Source organism: Oncorhynchus keta, unplaced genomic scaffold, assembly GCF_023373465.1.
Source record: "Oncorhynchus keta strain PuntledgeMale-10-30-2019 unplaced genomic scaffold, Oket_V2 Un_contig_911_pilon_pilon, whole genome shotgun sequence".
Taxonomy (NCBI): domain Eukaryota; kingdom Metazoa; phylum Chordata; class Actinopteri; order Salmoniformes; family Salmonidae; genus Oncorhynchus; species Oncorhynchus keta.
The window spans coordinates 77926-89393 of NW_026290392.1; the positions used below are offsets into that span (position 1 = coordinate 77926).

The following is an 11468-nucleotide window of genomic DNA, read 5'->3' on the forward strand; positions in this document are numbered from 1 at the left end:
CTACATATTCTCATAGCCTACATATTCTCATAGCCTACATATTCTTATAGCCTACATATCATTACATATTCTCATAGCCTACATATTCTTATAGCATAGCCTACATATTCTTATAGCCTACATATTCTTATAGCCTACATATTCTTATAGCCTACATATTCTCATAGCCTACATATTCTCATAGCCTCATATTCTCATAGCCTACATATTCTCATATTCTACATATTCTCATAGCCTACATATTCTTATAGCCTACATATTCTCATAGCCTACATATTCTTATAGCCTACATATTCTCATAGCCTACATATTCTTATAGCCTACATATTCTCATAGCCTACATATTCTTATAGCCTACATATTCTCATAGCCTACATATTCTTATAGCCTACATATTCTTCTCATATTCTACATATTCTCATAGCCTACATATTCTCATAGCCTACATATTCTTATAGACTACATATTCTCATAGTCTACATATTCTCATAGCCTACATATTCTCATAGCCTACATATTCCTATAGCATACATATTCTCATAGACTACATATTCTCATAGCCTACATATTCTCATAGCCTACATATTCTTATAGCCTACATATTCTCATAGCCTACATATTCTCATAGCCTACATATTCTTATAGACTACATATTCTTATAGACTACATATTCTTATAACCTACATATTCACATACCTACATATTCTTATAGCCTACATATTCTCATAGCCTACATATTCTCATAGCCTACATATTCTCATAGCCTACATATTCCTATAGCCTACATATTCTCATAGCCTACATATTCTCATAGCCTACATATTCTTATAGCCTACATATTCTCATAGCCTACATATTCTCATAGCCTACATATTCTCATAGCCTACATATTATCATAGCCTACATATTCTCATAGCCTACATATTCCTATAGCCTACATATTCTCATAGCCTACATATTCTCATAGCCTACATATTCTTATAGCCTACATATTCTCATAGCCTACATATTCTCATAGCCTACATATTATCATAGCCTACATATTCTCATAGCCTACATATTCTTATAGCCTACATATTCTCATAGCCTACATATTCTCATAGCCTACATATTCTCATAGCCTACATATTCTTATAGACTACATATTCTTATAACCTACATATTCACATACCTACATATTCTTATAGCCTACATATTCTTATAGCCTACATATTCTCATAGCCTACATATTCTCATAGCCTACATATTCTCATAGCCTACATATTCTCATAGCCTACATATTCTTATAGCCTACATATTCTCATAGCCTACATATTCTCATAGCCTACATATTCTCATAGCCTACATATTCTCATAGCCTACATATTCTTATAGCCTACATATTCTCATAGCCTACATATTCTCATAGCCTACATATTCTCATAGCCTACATATTCTCATAGCCTACATATTCTTATAGCCTACATATTCTTATAGCCTACATATTCTCATAGCCTACATATTCTCATAGCCTACATATTCTCATAGCCTACATATTCTCATAGCCTACATATTCTTATAGCTGGCATATTCTTATAGCCTACATATTCTTATATATTCTTATAGCCTTCACAATCATGAAGTAGAACGAAATTTATTGGATATTTCAAACTTTTTTAACAAATCAAAAACTGAAAAATTGGGCGTGCAAAATTATTCAGCCCCCTTAAGTTAATACTTTGTAGCGCCACCTTTTGCTGCAATTACAGCTGCAAGTCGCTTGAGGTATGTCTCTATCAGTTTTGCACATCGAGAGACTGACATTTTTTCCCATTCCTCCTTGCAAAACAGCTCGAGCTCAGTGAGGTTGGATGGAGAGCATTTGTGAACAGCAGTTTTCAGTTACATTTACATTTACATTTAAGTCACTTAGCCTTATCCAGAGCGACTTACAAATTGGTGCATACACCTTATGACATCCAGTGGAACAGCCACTTGCATCTAAATCTTTGGGGGAGAAGGGGGGTGAGAAGGATTACTTACCCTTACTTACCCTATCCTAGGTATTCCTTGAAGAGGTGGGGTTTCAGGTGTCTCCGGAAGGTGGTGATTGACTCCGCTGTCCTGGCGTCGTGAGGGAGTTTGTTCCACCATTGGGGGCCAGAGCAGCGAACAGTTTTGACTGGGCTGAGCGGGAACTGTACTTCCTCAGTGGTAGGAGGCGAGCAGGCCAGAGGTGGATGAACGCAGTGCCCTTGTTTGGGTGTAGGGCCTGATCAGAGCCTGGAGGTACTGAGGTGCCGTTCCCTCACAGCTCCGTAGGCAAGCACCATGGTCTTGTAGCGGATGCGAGCTTCAACTGGAAGCCAGTGGAAGAGCGGAGGAGCGGGGTGACGTGAGAGAACTTGGGAAGGTTGAACACCAGACGGGCTGCGGCGTTCTGGATGAGTTGTAGGGGTTTAATGGCACAGGCAGGAGCCCAGCCAACAGCGAGTTGCAGTAATCAAGACGGGAGATGACAAGTGCCTGGATTAGGACCTGCGCCGCTTCCTGTGTGAGGCAGGGTCGTACTCTGCGGATGTTGTAGAGCATGAACCTACAGGAACGGGACACCGCCTTGATGTTAGTTGAGAACGTCAGGGTGTTGTCCAGGATCACGCCAAGGTTCTTAGCGCTCTGGGAGGAGGACACAATGGAGTTGTCAACCGTGATGGCGAGATCATGGAACGGGCAGTCCTTCCCCGGGAGGAAGAGGAGCTCCGTCTTGCTGCGGTTCAGCTTGAGGTGGTGATCCGTCATCCACGCTGATATGTCTGCCAGACATGCAGAGATGCGATTCGCCACCTGGTCATCAGAAGGGGGAAAGGAGAAGATTAATTGTGTGTCGTCTGCATAGCAATGATAGGAGAGACCATGTGAGGTTATGACAGAGCCAAGTGACTTGGTGTATAGCGAGAATAAGAGAGGGCCTAGAACAGAGCCCTGGGGACACCAGTGGTGAGAGCGCGTGGTGAGGAGACAGATTTCGCCACGCCACCTGGTAGGAGCGACCTGTCAGGTAGGACGCAATCCAAGCGTGGGCCGCGCCGGAGATGCCCAACTCGGAGAGGGTGGAGAGGAGGATCTGATGGTTCACAGTATCGAAGGCAGCCGATAGGTCTAGAAGGATGAGAGCAGAGGAGAGAGAGTTAGCTTTAGCAGTGCGGAGCGCCTCCGTGATACAGAGAAGAGCAGTCTCAGTTGAATGACTAGTCTTGAAACCTGACTGATTTGGATCAAGAAGGTCATTCTGAGAGATAGCGGTAGAGCTGGCCAAGGACGGCACGCTCAAGAGTTTTGGAGAGAGAAAAGAGAGAAGGGATACTGGTCTGTAGTTGTTGACATCGGAGGGATCGAGTGTAGGTTTTTTTTTTTCAGAAGGGGTGCAACTCTCGCTCTCTTGAAGACGGGAGGGACGTAGCCAGCGGTCAGGGATGAGTTGATGAGCGAGGTGAGGTAAGGGAGCAGTTCTTTCCACAGATTCTCGATTGGATTCAGGTCTGGACTTTGACTTGGCCATTCTAACACCTGGATATGTTTATTTTTGAACCATTCCATTGTAGATTTTGCTTTATGTTTTGGATCATTGTCTTGTTGGAAGACAAATCTCCGTCCCAGTCTCAGGTCTTTTGCAGACTCCATCAGGGTTTCTTCCAGAATGGTCCTGTATTTGGCTCCATCCATCTTCCCATCAATTTTAACCATCTTCCCTGTCCATGCTGAAGAAAAGCAGGCCCAAACCATGATGCTGCCACCACCATGTTTGACAGTGGGGATGGTGTGTTCAGGGTGATGAGCTGTGTTGCTTTACGCCAAACATAACATTTTGCATTGTTGCCAAAAAGTTACATTTTGGTTTCATCTGACCAGAGCAGATGTGAGTGATAGGTCTAACTGGTTTCTCCAAGGGGCTGACCCCATTTAGTCAACTGGTTTGATTGTTTGGTCGAGCACCTTCTTCCACATGTTTGGTGTGTCTCCCAGGTGGCTTGTGGCAAACTTTAAACAACACTTTTTATGGATATCTTTAAGAAATGGCTTTCTTCTTGCCACTCTTCCATAAAGGCCAGATTTGTGCAATATACGATTGATTGATTGTTGTCCTATGGACAGAGTCTCCCACCTCAGCTGTAGATCTCTGCAGTTCATCCAGAGTGATCATGGGCCTCTTGGCTGCATCTCTGATCAGTCTTCTCCTTGTATGAGCTGAAAGTTTAGAGGGACAGCTAGGTCTTGGTAGATTTGCAGTGGTCTGATACTCCTTCCATTTCAATATTATCGCTTGCACAGTGCTCCTTGGGATGTTTAAAGCTTGGGAAAAAATTTTGTTTCCAAATCCGGCTTTAAACTTCTTCACAACAGTATCTTGGACCTGCCTGGTGTGTTCCTTGTTCTTCATGATGCTCTCTGCGCTTTTAACGGACCTCTGAGACTATCACAGTGCAGGTGCATTTATACAGAGACTTGATTACACACAGGTGGATTGTATTTATCATCATTAGTCATTTAGGTCAACATTGGATCATTCAGAGATCCTCACTGAACTTCTGGAGAGAGTTTGCTGCACTGAAAGTAAAGGGGCTGAATAATTTTGCACGCCCAAGTTTTCAGTTTTTTGATTTGTTAAAAAAGTTTGAAATATCCAATAAATGTCGTTCCACTTCATGATTGTGTCCCACTTGTTGTTGATTCTTCACAAAAAAATACAGTTTTATATCTTTATGTTTGAAGCCTGAAATGTGGCAAAAGGTCGCAAAGTTCAAGGGGGCCGAATACTTTCGTAAGGCACTGTATATAAAAGGGAACAACCTTACTTTAAATTGAAGAGATCTTCACCTGCTGTCCTTTCAAATTCAAATCCAAATGTTTCAGTTGGGCCGTTAGGTTCCTTCAAGAACCCCCACCATCTAAGGAGGTTCCACGCGGAACCCCACCTCCTATGGGGGTTCTTGAAAGAACCTTTTGGGGGGGGGGGTAATTTTCAATGCCAAGAACCCTAAGGTTCTTTGAAGAACTTTGAGGATCCTAGAAGAACCCTTGTTGAACCCCACACGTTTAGAGTTTATCCACACACTGATGTCTGGCGCCGGAGGAGATGGCCTCCGTTTTACGGTCTCCTAACCAGTTGTGCTATTAGCCTGACTAACGGTGTCTGTATAGAGCCTTGCTGCTCTTATTTTCAAATGTATTTTTACTGTTGTTTTATTTCTTTACTTACCTATACACACACACACACACACACGCATGCATGCACACGTACGCACACAGACACACACACATACACACCTTTTTCACACTATTGGTTAGAGCCTGTAAGTAAGCATTTACACTGTAAGGTCGACCTACACTTGTTGTATTCGGCGCACGTGACAAATAAACTTTGATTTGATTTGATGGGTTCAAGACACGGTCGTTTTTTTTATTGATCTCAGATTGTCAGTTTGTCAGTTTGTCAAAGTAGCCTGACATTTCGATCATTTGTTCAGTATTAAAAAAAAGATTCTGACAAAGTCTCCAGTCAAGTAAAAGGACATAGAATTGCATAAAGTGCTTTTATAAAAGGCAAAAAAAATTATCGGACCCCGAAGCTACAAAAAAAAAAAACGCCATGTTTGCAACTTCTATAACCGCCTCTAGTCTACTGCTGGAGGCCACTACGCAAATACAATGATATACCTTTAATGCTTTATTCTAAATGTGTGTTTTTTACCTCAGAGTTCCCCAAGTCACCCCCCTCTCACGCTCACTTTCTGTTCCTGTCACGTCTGCTCCCGCTCTTCCCTCCGTCTGGCGCTTGAGGGCGCCAGATTACCCTGCATCACTCACTCCTGCCATCCATCACTCACACCTGCTATCCATCACTCACACCTGCTATCCATCACTCACACATGCTATGCATCACTCACTCCTGCCGTCCATCACTCACTCCTGCCATCCATCACTCACACCTGCTATCCATCACTCACTCCTGCTGTCCATCACTCACTCCTGCCATCCATCACTCACACCTGCTATCCATCACTCACTCTGCTATCCATCACTCACTCCTGCCATCCATCACTCACACCTGCTATCCATCACTCATCCTGCTATCCATCACTCACCTGCTATCCATCTCACACCTGCTATCCATCACTCACTCCTGCCTTCCATCACTCACACATGCTATCCATCACTCACTCCTGCCATCCATCACTCACACCTGCTATCCATCACTCACTCCTGCTGTCCATCACTCACTCCTGCCATCCATCACTCACAACTGCCATCCATCACTCACTCCTGCCATCCATCACTCACTCCTGCCATCCATCACTCACACCTGCCATCCATCACTCACTCCTGCCATCCATCACTCACTCCTGCCGTCCATCACTCACTCCTGCCATCCATCACTCACACCTGCTATCCATCACTCACTCCTGCTGTCCATCACTCACTCCTGCCATCCATCACTCACACCTGCTATCCATCACTCACTCCTGCTATCCATCACTCACTCCTGCCATCCATCACTCACACCTGCTATCCATCACTCACTCCTGCTATCCATCACTCACACCTGCTATCCATCACTCACACCTGCTATCCATCACTCACTCCTGCCTTCCATCACTCACACATGCTATCCATCACTCACTCCTGCCATCCATCACTCACACCTGCTATCCATCACTCACTCCTGCTGTCCATCACTCACTCCTGCCATCCATCACTCACAACTGCCATCCATCACTCACTCCTGCCATCCATCACTCACTCCTGCCATCCATCACTCACACCTGCCATCCATCACTCACTCCTGCCATCCATCACTCACTCCTGCCATCCATCACTCACCTGCCATCCATCACTCACTCCTGCCATCCATCACTCACACCTGCCATCCATCACTCACTCCTGCCATCCATCACTCACACCTGCCATCCATCACTCACTCCTGCCATCCATCACTCACTCCTGCCATCCATCACTCACACCTGCCATCCATCACTCACTCCTGCCATCCATCACTCACACCTGCCATCCATCACTCACTCCTGCCGTCCATCACTCACTCCTGCCATCCATCACTCACACCTGCCATCCATCACTCACACCAGCCATCCATCACTCACTCCTGCCATCCATCACTCACACCAGCCATCCATCACTCACTCCTGCCATCCATCACTCACACCTGCCATCCATCACTCACTCCTGCCGTCCATCACTCACTCCTGCCATCCATCACTCACACCTGCCATCCATCACTCACACCAGCCATCCATCACTCACTCCTGCCATCCATCACTCACACCAGCCATCCATCACTCACACCTGCCATCCATCACTCACACCTGCCATCCATCACTCACTCCTGCCATCCATCACTCACACCTGCCATCCATCACTCACTCCTGCCATCATCACTCACACCTGCCATCCATCACTCACTCCTGCCATCCATCACTCACTCCTGCCATCCATCACTCACACCTGCCATCCCTCGTCACTCGCATCATCTGCGTTACTGGACTCACCTGGACTCACTTATCACATGTTATTTCCCTCCCCTATAGTTGTCTATTCCCCAGCTCTGTTCCCCTGCCCTCCCTCATGTTATTTCCCTCCCCTATAGTTGTCTATTCCCCAGCTCTGTTCACCTGGACTCACTTATCACATGTTATTTCCCTCCCCTATAGTTGTCTATTCCCCAGCTCTGTTCACCTGCCCTCCCTCATGTTATTTCCCTCCCCTATAGTTGTCTATTCCCCAGCTCTGTTCACCTGGACTCACTTATCACATGTTATTTCCCTCCCCTATAGTTGTCTATTCCCCCTGGACTCACCTGCCCTCCCTCATGTTATTTCCCTCCCCTATAGTTGTCTATTCCCCAGCTCTGTTCACCTGCCCTCCCTCATGTTATTTCCCTCCCCTATAGTTGTCTATTCCCCAGCTCTGTTCCCCTGCCCTCCCTCATGTTATTTCCCTCCCCTATAGTTGTCTATTCCCCAGCTCTGTTCACCTGCCCTCCCTCATGTTATTTCCCTCCCCTATAGTTGTCTATTCCCCAGCTCTGTTCACCTGCCCTCCCTCATGTTATTTCCCTCCCCTATAGTTGTCTATTCCCCAGCTCTGTTCACCTGCCCTCCCTCATGTTATTTCCCTCCCCTATAGTTGTCTATTCCCCAGCTCTGTTCACCTGCCCTCCCTCATGTTATTTCCCTCCCCTATAGTTGTCTATTCCCAGCTCTGTTCACCTGCCCTCCCTCATGTTATTTCCCTCCCCTATAGTTGTCTATTCCCCAGCTCTGTTCACCTGCCCTCCCTCATGTTATTTCCCTCCCCTATAGTTGTCTATTCCCCAGCTCTGTTCACCTGCCCTCCCTCATGTTATTTCCCTCCCCTATAGTTGTCTATTCCCAGCTCTGTTCCCCTGCCCTCCCATTTATTTCCCTCCCCTATAGTTGTCTATTCCCAGCTCTGTTCACCTGGACTCACCACATGTTATTTCCCTCCCCTATAGTTGTCTATTCCCCTGGACTCACCTGCCCTCCCTCATGTTATTTCCCTCCCCTATAGTTGTCTATTCCCCAGCTCTGTTCACCTGCCCTCCCTCATGTTATTTCCCTCCCCTATAGTTGTCTATTCCCCAGCTCTGTTCACCTGCCCTCCCTCATGTTATTTCCCTCCCTATAGTTGTCTATTCCCCAGCTCTGTTCACCTGCCCTCCTCATGTTATTTCCCTCCCCTATAGTTGTCTATTCCCCCAGCTCTGTTCACCTGCCCTCCCTCATGTTATTTCCCTCCCCTATAGTTGTCTATTCCCCATTGCCCCCAGCTCTGTTCACCTTTCCCTCCCTCATATTTCCCTCCCCTATAGTTGTCTATTCCCCAGCTCTGTTCACCTGCCCTCCCTCATGTTATTTCCCTCTCCCTATAGTTGTCTATTCCCCAGCTCTGTTCACCTGCCCTCCCTCATGTTATTTCCCTCCCCTATAGTTGTCTATTCCCCAGCTCTGTTCACCTGCCCTCCTCATGTTATTTCCCTCCCCTATAGTTGTCTATTCCCCAGCTCTGTTCACCTGCCCTCCCTCATGTTATTTCCCTCCCCTATAGTTGTCTATTCCCCAGCTCTGTTCACCTGCCCTCCCTCATGTTATTTCCCTCCCCTATAGTTGTCTATTCCCCAGCTCTGTTCACCTGCCCTCCCTCATGTTATTTCCCTCCCCTATAGTTGTCTATTCCCAGCTCTGTTCCCTGCCCTCCCTCATGTTATTTCCCTCCCCTATAGTTGTCTATTCCCCAGCTCTGTTCACCTGCCCTCCCTCATGTTATTTCCCTCCCCTATAGTTGTCTATTCCCCAGCTCTGTTCACCTGCCCTCCCTCATGTTATTTCCCTCCCCTATAGTTGTCTATTCCCCAGCTCTGTTCACCTGCCCTCCCTCATGTTATTTCCCTCCCCTATAGTTGTCTATTCCCCAGCTCTGTTCACCTGCCCTCCCTCATGTTATTTCCCTCCCCTATAGTTGTCTATTCCCCAGCTCTGTTCACCTGCCCTCCCTCATGTTATTTCCCTCCCTATAGTTGTCTATTCCCCAGCTCTGTTCCCTGCCCTCCCTCATGTTATTTCCCTCCCTATAGTTGTCTATTCCCCAGCTCTGTTCACCTGGACTCACTTATCACATGTTATTTCCCTCCCTATAGTTGTCTATTCCCCAGCTCTGTTCACCTGCCCTCCCTCATGTTATTTCCCTCCCCTATAGTTGTCTATTCCCAGCTCTGTTCACCTGCCCTCCCTCATGTTATTTCCCTCCCTATAGTTGTCTATTCCCAGCTCTGTTCACCTGCCCTCCCTCATGTTATTTCCCTCCCTATAGTTGTCTATTCCCCAGCTCTGTTCACCTGCCCTCCCTCATGTTATTTCCCTCCCCTATAGTTGTCTATTCCCCAGCTCTGTTCACCTGCCCTCCTCATGTTATTTCCCTCCCCTATAGTTGTCTATTCCCAGCTCTGTTCACCTGCCCTCCCTCATGTTATTTCCCTCCCCTATAGTTGTCTATTCCCCAGCTCTGTTCACCTGCCCTCCCTCATGTTATTTCCCTCCCCTATAGTTGTCTATTCCCCAGCTCTGTTCCCCTGCCCTCCCTCATGTTATTTCCCTCCCCTATAGTTGTCTATTCCCCAGCTCTGTTCACCTGCCCTCCCTCATGTTATTTCCCTCCCCTATAGTTGTCTATTCCCCAGCTCTGTTCCCCTGCCCTCCCTCATGTTATTTCCCTCCCCTATAGTTGTCTATTCCCCAGCTCTGTTCCCCTGCCCTCCCTCATGTTATTTCCCTCCCCTATAGTTGTCTATTCCCCAGCTCTGTTCACCTGCCCTCCCTCATGTTATTTCCTCCCTATAGTTGTCTATTCCCCAGCTCTGTTCACCTGCCCTCCCTCATGTTATTTCCCTCCCCTATAGTTGTCTATTCCCCAGCTCTGTTCACCTGCCCTCCCTCATGTTATTTCCCTCCCTATAGTTGTCTATTCCCAGCTCTGTTCACCTGCCCTCCTCATGTTATTTCCCTCCCCTATAGTTGTCTATTCCCCAGCTCTGTTCACCTGCCCTCCTCATGTTATTTCCTCCCTATAGTTGTCTATTCCCCAGCTCTGTTCACCTGCCCTCCCTCATGTTATTTCCCTCCCCTATAGTTGTCTATTCCCCAGCTCTGTTCACCTGCCCTCCCTCATGTTATTTCCTCCCCTATAGTTGTCTATTCCCCAGCTCTGTTCACCTGCCCTCCCTCATGTTATTTCCCTCCCCTATAGTTGTCTATTCCCCAGCTCTGTTCACCTGCCCTCCCTCATGTTATTTCCCTCCCTATAGTTGTCTATTCCCCAGCTCTGTTCACCTGCCCTCCCTCATGTTATTTCCCTCCCCTATAGTTGTCTATTCCCAGCTCTGTTCACCTGCCCTCCCTCATGTTATTTCCCTCCCCTATAGTTGTCTATTCCCAGCTCTGTTCCCCTGCCCTCCTCATGTTATTTCCCTCCCCTATAGTTGTCTATTCCCCAGCTCTGTTCACCTGCCCTCCCTCATGTTATTTCCCTCCCTATAGTTGTCTATTCCCAGCTCTGTTCACCTGCCCTCCCTCATGTTATTTCCCTCCCCTATAGTTGTCTATTCCCCAGCTCTGTTCACCTGCCCTCCCTCATGTTATTTCCTCCCTATAGTTGTCTATTCCCCAGCTCTGTTCACCTGCCCTCCCTCATGTTATTTCCCTCCCCTATAGTTGTCTATTCCCCAGCTCTGTTCACCTGCCCTCCCTCATGTTATTTCCCTCCCCTATAGTTGTCTATTCCCCAGCTCTGTTCACCTGCCCTCCCTCATGTTATTTCCCTCCCCTATAGTTGTCTATTCCCCAGCTCTGTTCACCTGCCCTCCTCATGTTATTTCCCTCCCCTATAGTTGTCTATTCCCC

At 46.8% G+C, this 11468-nt stretch overlaps 1 long non-coding RNA gene across 7 annotated transcripts; it reads right to left on the reverse strand.

Moving 5' to 3' along the window:
- Nucleotides 1–5952: 5952 nt before the first annotated feature.
- LOC127927039 (uncharacterized) lies at nucleotides 5953–7391 on the reverse strand. Of its 7 annotated transcripts, none has more exons than XR_008125974.1 (3): nucleotides 7339–7391; nucleotides 6859–6958; nucleotides 5953–5986 (listed from the first exon to the last, which is right to left on the reverse strand). It is a non-coding gene; the product is annotated as an uncharacterized LOC127927039 (long non-coding RNA). The 7 variants fall into 7 exon arrangements; XR_008125975.1 differs by lacking the exon at nucleotides 5953–5986 and adding an exon at nucleotides 6207–6240; XR_008125969.1 differs by lacking the exon at nucleotides 5953–5986 and adding an exon at nucleotides 6407–6440.
- Between the last annotated feature and the right edge of the window lie 4077 nt (nucleotides 7392–11468).